Genomic DNA, 9,545 nt, shown 5'->3' with positions numbered 1-9,545 from the left:
ATTTTTCCTTTGTTTTTGTATGGTCTTAGACATTTTAGTCAGGCTTTGCAAAAGAAAATATGGTAAGCTTATGATGCAGTCTCCTCTTAGATGCATTAACAATTTGATATGATAAAGAAATACAATGCTGTATCTTCCCTCACAGGTTATAAATTTTTGAATAACATAAACTATTTCATCCCATGGATGAATGAGCCAACTCCTTGGTATCCCTGATTTCCAGTCAACTGATGATACCCTTGTCCTGGATATGAAATGTGTCCATGTTTTCTCTTTGAACTGCTTGGTTTTAAAATACTTTTCTCCTTTTAGGCTTATACCTATTGCTTGAGCAATTGTGTCTTCTGAGACCCTAAAAGACAAGTTTCCTACAATAGCCCTCTCTCCATTGAATGAGGAGGCAAACTCCCTTGCTGCTAGCTCATTATGCCCATTAAATTTCTCTAAAAATGTCAGCCATTGTTTTGCCCTAAAAATGTCTATGCAGTCCTTATGGTATTTGGTAGGGTCAAATTGTTGTGGCTTTGTTCGGTTTGCCATGAGAGATTTTTTTTATCTCCTGTTACCCTGTGTGTAAGAAGAATTTACAGTTGTAAAAAGAATTCTACCATAGTTTGTAGAAAATTACTGTATTTCCCTTATGCTGTAAAAACAAATTTCACCATAGTTACGATAAGAAACTACCTGAGCCTGAGTAAAATGCGTATCTCTTGTTTAATGGAGGACGCTGCCAATTTAATCGAAATACCCTTCAACCGGTTCTGTAGAGTCTCCCCTATGCCGTGGCCCTTTTACTCGTATGTTGACATTGTTATTGTCAACATACTCGTAACACTATACCCTTATGTATCTCAAAGAGGATTGCCCTTCAGAATGGTAAACAACCCTAATTCACAATGTTTTCTACAGGTTCGAACTTCTACCTATACTCCATGATGAATATAATACTTACTTCCTTTTTAACATGGTGGTTTCATTCTTACGACCTTCATTCATTACTTGCTTATGCAACGAATCCTCAGTCTCTTCACGCAGCATATACTTCACTGATAATTCCTTCAATGCCTTAAACAAGGATTTTTAATGATGACCTACGGAGTCCTGGCAGCGGTCTTTGAATGATGAAATCGGGTATGGTGCAAGCCCTTTGTTGAAATTATGAGGAATACAGATCATTATGGCACCTACAGATCATAAGAGCATCGGGTCATGATGATTTGCTGAACTAGCCGTTAATCCTTACTTATGATCACATACCCTTTGTCTATCAAATATGTTTTATTTTCTAGATTTAAAAATATTTAGGTTGAAAACCATAAAGATTTTAAATCCTTTGTCTTCGTGCCCTGATCCCTTCTTCAAAATTTGGTTATGTAGCCTACTAATTGATGACCTCCAATCTGTAGTTGGTGACTTAATTGGTTCTTAAGTATGCATGCTTAGTTTTGGTAGATCTGTTGATACTTATGACTGTAGGTTGATTGAAATATATGTATAGGATGAAAAGGTAGGCTTTAAGGATCAGGGTTTTAGGAATATATACAAGATAGAAGATAGGACTAATGTTCAGAAATAGGAAATAGGTTATAGTTATAGGATATAGGTAGAAGAGTAGGACTGACTCCTACAGGATATAAGAATGAACGATATAGGATAAACTGGGTATTTAGAAACTAAAATCAATAATCATCATAAACCATCATTTAAAAATTGAAGTTAATAAAAGAAATTAAAAATATTAAAATGTCAATTCTTATAGTCCTCTGATATCCCTTTGTTTGGAGGCTGGCTTTTGTTGTTTGATATGTTTAAGCATAGTTCAGACTTGTGATGGTGTCCATTTGTCTCTTAAATGTAATCTCTTTCTTCTTAGGTGCAGTCGAGTCCAGTTTAGTTTATGTTATGAAGGAGTCTTCTTTGTAGATGCAATCTTCCTCTTCTTGGGTGCAGTCCTCTTCTTTGCAATTTTCTTCTTCTTAGGTGCAATCTTCCTCTAAACAGATCCCATTCTGAAAATGTGCATAGAACAAGTCCCTTTCTGAGAAATTATATATAACAGGTCCCTTTCTAAGAATGAGAATTTGTATATAACAGGTCCCTTATGAGAAATTGTATATAACAGGTCCCTTTCTGAGATATGTTCTGAGTTTACAATCAAAGTCTTTTGGAAAATACTAAACAACAATCATTTTTTTTTTAAGAATCCATTAGAAAATGTAAAGACAAATCTCTTCCTCTATTGGAGATGAACTTAGGGAGACAAAAAAGCATGAACAAGTTCAAACTTCCTTCTCCCCAACTGATGATTTGACTTGTCCTCAAGTCATGTTTCTTTCAGAATCCTTTTATTTTGCAATTCAATCTAAGCTAAAAAGGAATTCTTACAAGCCAATTTCTTGGTTTTCTCATAAGAATTCGTGTTTAGATTATGCCATCTCTAGTTTTCATATCTAAACATTATTTTTGTTGTTGTTGTTGTTGTTGTTTTTTTTTTTTTTTTTTTTCATTAATTAATTAATTTTTTTTTTTTTTTTAGAAAACAGAAACTCATTAAGGCTTGGATATTACAGTTGACTGCTGTACTATCTGTACCTCCTTTTACTGTGATATTGTCCTCATGAAGTCTTCTTTACTGACAGGCTTATGATAGATCTTTAGCTTGTGTGCATTCACTAGATATGTGTGTCCTTCCTGGTCAATTGAAGTTAGTTTGACTGATCCATTCTCAAAGACTTCAATGATTTCATAAGGGCCCATCCAGTGGGTTGTAAATTTTGCTTTGTAATCTTTGAATTTTGAGTCGAAGAGTAATGCCCAGTCACCAACTTGAAATTCCTTCTTCTTAATTAACTTGTCATGCCACTGTCTTCTTTGTTGTTGTATCATTGTTGTCCTTTGCACTGCCTGTTGTCTCATCTCGTCTAGCTGGTTCAATTGCATGATTCTTTCTTGCTGGGCTTCAGAAAGATCTATTCCTAAGTCTGCAACCAATTTATATGTATGTATTTGAAATTATATTGGTAGCATGACCTCTTTGCCATACACTAGCTGATAGGGTGTAAACCCTGTTGTGTTTTTCCAAGTAATTCTATATGCCCAGAGTACTTCATTGAGCTTGTCTGCCTAATCCTTTCTGTTTGTTGCCACTGTTTTTGTCATTATCCCTTCTAGTGTTTTGTTTGTAGATTCCTGTTATCGGGAAATCTAGTGTCTATGCAGAGCTGCTAGTCTCATTAAGACATGTAGCTATCTTAGAAACAAACAGATTAAAGTTACTTTCGTTTTCCTTTATGAGAAGTAGATAGGAGAGGATCAAAGAATACCAACCTTGATCTTTCGCTCGGTTCTTTGCTTATTCCTCCTCCTCACCGATAGGTCTTTGCCGCTTTTCCCTTGACCACTCCACTTCAAAGAGTACGTGTAAAGTCAAAGCAGCATAATACCTTCAAAGTGCAGAGATCTACAATCATAAGCAATACAGGACCATATATATATTGAACACACAAATGCATATATTATCAGACATACAAGAATGTGGAGGAAAACTTGAATAGCTTTATTGATATAAAGATTATAAGAGAGGATTACAACCCATTGGTATGACCCAGCGTCATCCTCCCAGCATGAAAGCCCTTCTTCACCTCATGAAAAGCTTAGATCACCCAACACTATGATATTCCACCAAGAAACCAACAACACTTCCTTACAAGATACAAAATTCCAGCCTCTGGATCTCTGGGATGAGGGATCCATATATAGATGATTACAGGGAGGTGAGTCAGCTTCTGGGATTTTGATTAGTGTCTTCTCTCTGATAGTTCTTGATTCCACTTGGAGATTGATGATCTCTTACTCATCCCTGGGCGAATTCAGAGAGGCAAGTGTCACAGGAGAAGTTTCTGGAAGATTCCATGATCATCCACCTCGCAAACTGTCTATGCCATTTGTCCATTCTCACCCATTGCACCCTACAGAAGGGCCTTCTAGCAGGCATTGCACCTTTTACACTGGGCAGGTGAGATGCATTGCACCCTTAGCACTGAGCAACCTATATGGTTCAGTTTTGACCAGTTCTGAGCAGTTTTCTATGGAGAACTTCTGGGAGATGATGTAATCAGCTGACCTTGTTCCTTTAGGGCATGAAACAACACTTTTAGGGACTCAGAAACCCTTGGTTTATGGACATATATGATTGGGGTTGCAGTGCCCAAAAATGTCTATAACAATTCCACTTGGCCATTGGCCTGTGGATGGTAGGGTGTGCTCTAACTGTGCTTGATTTTGTACTTATCAATAATTTATTGAACCAGTCTTGATGTGAATTGAGTCCCTTGGTCAGTTACTATCTCTCTGGGTACTCCATTCTAACAAAAATTTCTTCAAAAAGGAAATTGACTATTGTTTGTTCAGTTGCCTTTGCAAGTGTCTTTACTTCAGCCCATTTAGTCACATAATCGGTACATACAAGAATGTACTTCTTACCTTTGGATGGTGGATTGATGGGTCCAACAAAGTCAAGAGCTTTTTCAAATGGCTCTAGATGCACTTGTGGCATCTCATCGGAGGTGGTTGGTTTGCCCATGCGTTGGCAGCTGTCGCAACTTCATACATACTTCTTTGAATCTTTGAAAATTGATGGCTAATAGTAGCCAAGGCTAAGAATTTTGTGTGTTGTCCTCTTAGCTGCAAAATGGCCACCACAAGGTTGATCATGCCATGAGGTTAGTATATCAATGATTTCATCCTCTCTAATGCATCTTCTAATGATCATATCATAACCAGTATAAAACAAATCGGCATTAACCCATGAATATCTTGCGCTTTGTTTGATCAGCCTTTTCTTCTCCTTTGAACTGAAAAATGGTGGTACTTTTCCTGTGGACAAGTAGTTAGATAAATCAACATACCATGGAGTTAACACTGAAATTGCAAACAAGTGTTCATCAGGAAATGAATCTTCAACTTGGACAGCTTCACCTGAATTTTGTAGTCTAGAAAAGTAATCTGCTACTTGGTTCTCTTTCCCTGGTCTGTCTAGTATTGTGAGATTAAATTCTTGTAGTAATAGTAACCATCTGTTGATCCTGCCATTAGTAATAGGTTTTTTCATTAAGTATCTAATGGCGGAGTGTTCTATGTGAACGAGGACTTCATATCTAGTTATATAATGACGAAATTTGTTCACCGCATGTATAATTGTAAGCATTTCCTTTTCCGTTAATGTATAGTTGAGTTCAACAAGAGTCAAATTTTTACTGATAAAGTAAATGGCATAAGTTAAAGCATCTTCTTTTTGCCCTAATGAAGCCCCTACTGCTGTGTCAGATGCATCAGTTGAGATGTGAAAAGGTAAAGTCCAATTGGGTCCCCTTAAAACTGGAGCAGTACTTAGTTTCTCTTTAAGTTTCTCAAAAGCATTTTGACAAGCCTCATTCAATTGAAGGTTACATCTTTGCAAGAATTTTAAACAAAGGCAATGCTATCCTGCTAAAGTTTTCAATAAATCTCCTATAATAACTTGCATAACCAAGAAAGTTTCTTACATCTTTTGGATTTGTTGGAATAGGCAATTCAACAATAATTTGTATTTTGTTTTGGTCTACCTTGATTCCCTCAGGAGAAATATGATGTCCTAAGACTATTCCCTCATTCATCATCATATAACTTTTTTCATTGCTTAATAACAAGTTGGTTTTTATACATTGTTGTAAAACTTTCTCAAGATTTTGCAAAGAATTGTCAAAGGAATCACCATATACTGAAAAATCATCCATATATACCTCAACACATTCGTGGACCAGATCAACGAAAATTGCTAATACTATTCTCTGAAATGTTGTGGGTGCATTGCACAAGCCAAATGGTAGGACATTGTAAGCATATGTGCCCTAGGGATAGGTAAATGTTGTTTTATCTTGGTCTCGTGAGGCTATGCTAATCTGATCGTAGCCACTAAAACCATCAAGAAAGGAAAATGACTTTTTCCAGCTAGTGTATCCAAAACTTGGTCAATAAATGGCAGTGGAAAATAGTCTTTAAGGGTGGCCTTATTCAATTCTCGATAGTCAACACAGACTCGCCATTTACCATTTTTCTTGGGAACTATTACTAATGGAGATACCCATTGGCTGTCTAAAATGGGGTAAATCAACTTCACTTTTAGTAACTTTTGCAATTCGTCTCTTATAACCTCTTTGAGCATGGGGTTCATTTGTCTCTGGGGTTACCTCACTGGTTGAATATTAGTGTCTGCATAGATATGGTGAGTGCAAGTTTCTGGGTGAATTCCCTACATGTCAGTGCAGTCCCAAGCAAATGCCTTTTGGTATTTGGTGAGCAAGTCAAGCAATTTCCGTTCCTGAGATGCTTTTAGAAAGGCCCCAATGTTCAATGTCTTTCCTAGGCTGATTTCTATTGTCTTTCTTTGTGTGTTTGTAATGGAGTCGATTGGAAAGATTTCCTCAAATATTGCTTTCCGAGAGTACATAGTACAAGTTTCTTGAAAGCTTTGTGCCAACATGTGATCTACTGTAGTGTATTGTGCATTTCTTAATTCTTCTGAAACACTAGGTTGGGTGATAAACATTTCTACTAAATCTTCATTGTTGTTCTCCTCAATATCATACATTTGATTGATGCTTAAAACATAGTATATTTCTTCCTGATCATTGTACTTGTCATCTAGCCATAAGTTTTGTGTTACTGTTGGGGCTTGTGTTGATGGGTACAAGGTAAGTTGTTTTCTCTCTGTGCCTCTAGAAATGATCAATCTACCAGATCTACATCCAATGAATGCATCAACAATGGCCAACCATGGTCTACCAAGTATGAGTGGATGTCCTCCTAAGTTTTATTTTGGTTGGAGTACTAAGAAATCAACTGGATACTCCCGAGAGTCCAGTGAAATAATTATATCTTCCAGTACCCCCTCAGGAATGACTTTAGAGCGATCTGCTAATTCCAAAACAATTGGGGTTGACTGTAAATTTGTCAGTTGAAAAGTTTTCATTGTGTCCAATGTCATAACATTTATTGCAGCTCATAAATCAATAAGAGTGTTTCGAGTTGAAATTTTGTTGATAATTGCTGTGACTCTAGGTATGCCTGGGTCAACATATTTTTCCATGGAAATGACATTCGACATCAAGCCAACTAAATTGCCGATGACATGTATTTCTTGTGGATCAAATATTTTCTTTGCAGGCTTTTTGAGATAGAGCTCTTTTATGGATTTGGTATAAATCGAAATATCCTTGATTCCCTGGAGTAATGGCATTTTGACATACACATTTCTCAATTCATCAAGAACATCAAATTGTGGCAATGGTGTGACTAATTTTGGTTGAAGTAATCGTTCCAGAAATGGAGGTGGTTGTAGTGTTTTGATTTGTTGACCCTGTTCTAGATTGTTTTGTGTTGGGTCACTTTGTTTGCTACGTGGTTGGTTTTCTTATTCATCACTTTGATTCTCTTTTTGTGACTGTGTTTGAACAAGTGGAGGTTATTTTTGCAGACTTTGACCTGACCTTAGTTCAATGTTTTGCAGTGGCAGAGCTAGGTACAATGGTCCCTCATCTACAATGTAAGCTGGTCTATCTATTCGGATGTTTGGGTTAGCTATGGGTTGAGCCGGTAGCTGTGTGGGTCTAGGAGGTTTGTTGGATGGTAGTTGTAGTTGAGGTGAATTTATTTGTGAAGGAGCGTTAAGTAAGTCATTCACGTATGACCATTTCCATGAGAGGTAGTCATAAGTGACTAATTTCTCATGATTTGAATAGTTCACTTAGCACTCATTGCATCGGGTGATGCTCACAGGGGTGAAGAAGTGGGACTGAAACTGGTGAAATAAATCACATAGCGTCAATCATCACTTCCGGGGCTTGCACCCGGTAACCAGGACTTCCCGGGAGGTCACCCATCCCAGATCTCCTCTGGCTCAAGCGCGCTTAACTGTGGAGTTTTCCCCACAATCAAGCCCACTTAGCTTGCTACCCCATTTGCAAAACCTTAGCAAGTATTGTGCCTCATGAACCATTCAAGTAGAGATCCCTTCACTCTTTTTGAATTTAAGTATAGGGGGTTTACGCAGTGCATTATATTAGATATAATTTTTGGGATTCAACTGCGTTAAGTAAGTCATTCACGTATGACCATTTCCATGAGAGGTAGTCATAAGTGACTAATTTCTCATGATTTGAATAGTTCACTTAGCACTCATTGCATCGGGTGGTGCTCACAGGGGTGAAGAAGTGGGATTGAAACTGGTGAAATAAATCACATAGCGTCAATCATCACTTCAGGGGCTTGCACCCGGTAACCAGGACTTCCCGGGAGGTCACCCATCCCAGATCTCCTCTGGCTCAAGCGCGCTTAACTGTGGAGTTTTCCCCACAATCAAGCCCACTGGTTGTTGAGGGTATTTTTGTGGATATGGCTGAGAGTATTGTGATTGATAGTGTTGGGGATATGGCTGAGAAAATGGTTGCTGATATTGCTGAGGTTGTTGTTGAGTAAATTTCTAAGGAAAAAAATATCCTTTCCATCCTTGTTGTGGGTATGTTTACTGCCGTTGATTAAACCAATTTTGCCAAGGCATAGGAACATTCCAAGAATTTTGAACAGGCATGCTATAATTTGTTGAATTTGGATTTTGATACATACCTGGAGGTCTTGGCTGCCATGGCCTTATAGCTCCCATGAAATACATGTTCTCCATTTTTGCATTGATTTCCAAATTGTAATTCTGCAAAATTTTCATCTTTGTGCAATCCTTAATGTCATGATTTTCTGTACAAAACCCACAAATCTGCACATTATCTAAAGGACATTCTTTCAAAGCATGATTTCGTCTGCATTTGGGACATAATATAGATAATTCTTGCTCTTGTTCATCTTGTCTTTTCTTTGTTTTCAAAGTGCTTATTTGGTTCCCCAAAGTACTTAGAAGGTCTGTTTTAAAATCTTCAAATAGATTGCCTAGTTCAGCTCTAGTAATATTTCCTTTAGCAGATTTTGTGATCTTTGATGTCATGTCTCTTTTTCCATTTCTTGCCCTACTCCTAGAGTACTTTTGGCACAAGTCAACAATCTCCTCAAAAGATAAATTAGAAATGTCCCATTTACCCATGAGATTGAGGTCATCTAGATACTCATCCTGGATGCCTTTAAGAAAGGTTGTTCAAATAAGAACAACAGACATGGTTCTATGTTTTGATTTTTGTAGATTATATGAGAATCTTTCCAAGTATTCCTCTAAGGTCTCATCTTCTTGTTTATTCATTCTAAAGATGTCATCTTTAGAATCTTTTGATCGACAATAAGGTTGATACTTCTTCAAAAAGATCTTTCTCATGTCATCCCAATCAGTGACTGAGTGTTCACCTAATCCCATGAACCACCTAAGTGCTGTTGCTTTTAATGTAGCAGGAAAAAGTCGAAGTCTATGTGCATCATCAGTATATCCATAGGTTCGACATACTATGTCAAATTTAAACAAAAATGAGTCAGGGTCTTCAAATGCCATACCATAAAAGTTTGGTAATATA

Source organism: Pinus tabuliformis, chromosome J, assembly GCF_031772625.1.
Source record: "Pinus tabuliformis cultivar Carrire ecotype Pingquan chromosome J, CPIR1, whole genome shotgun sequence".
NCBI lineage: Eukaryota > Viridiplantae > Streptophyta > Pinopsida > Pinales > Pinaceae > Pinus > Pinus tabuliformis.
The sequence above is the reverse complement of the archived record's forward strand: the minus strand, read 5'-3'. Positions refer to the sequence as shown.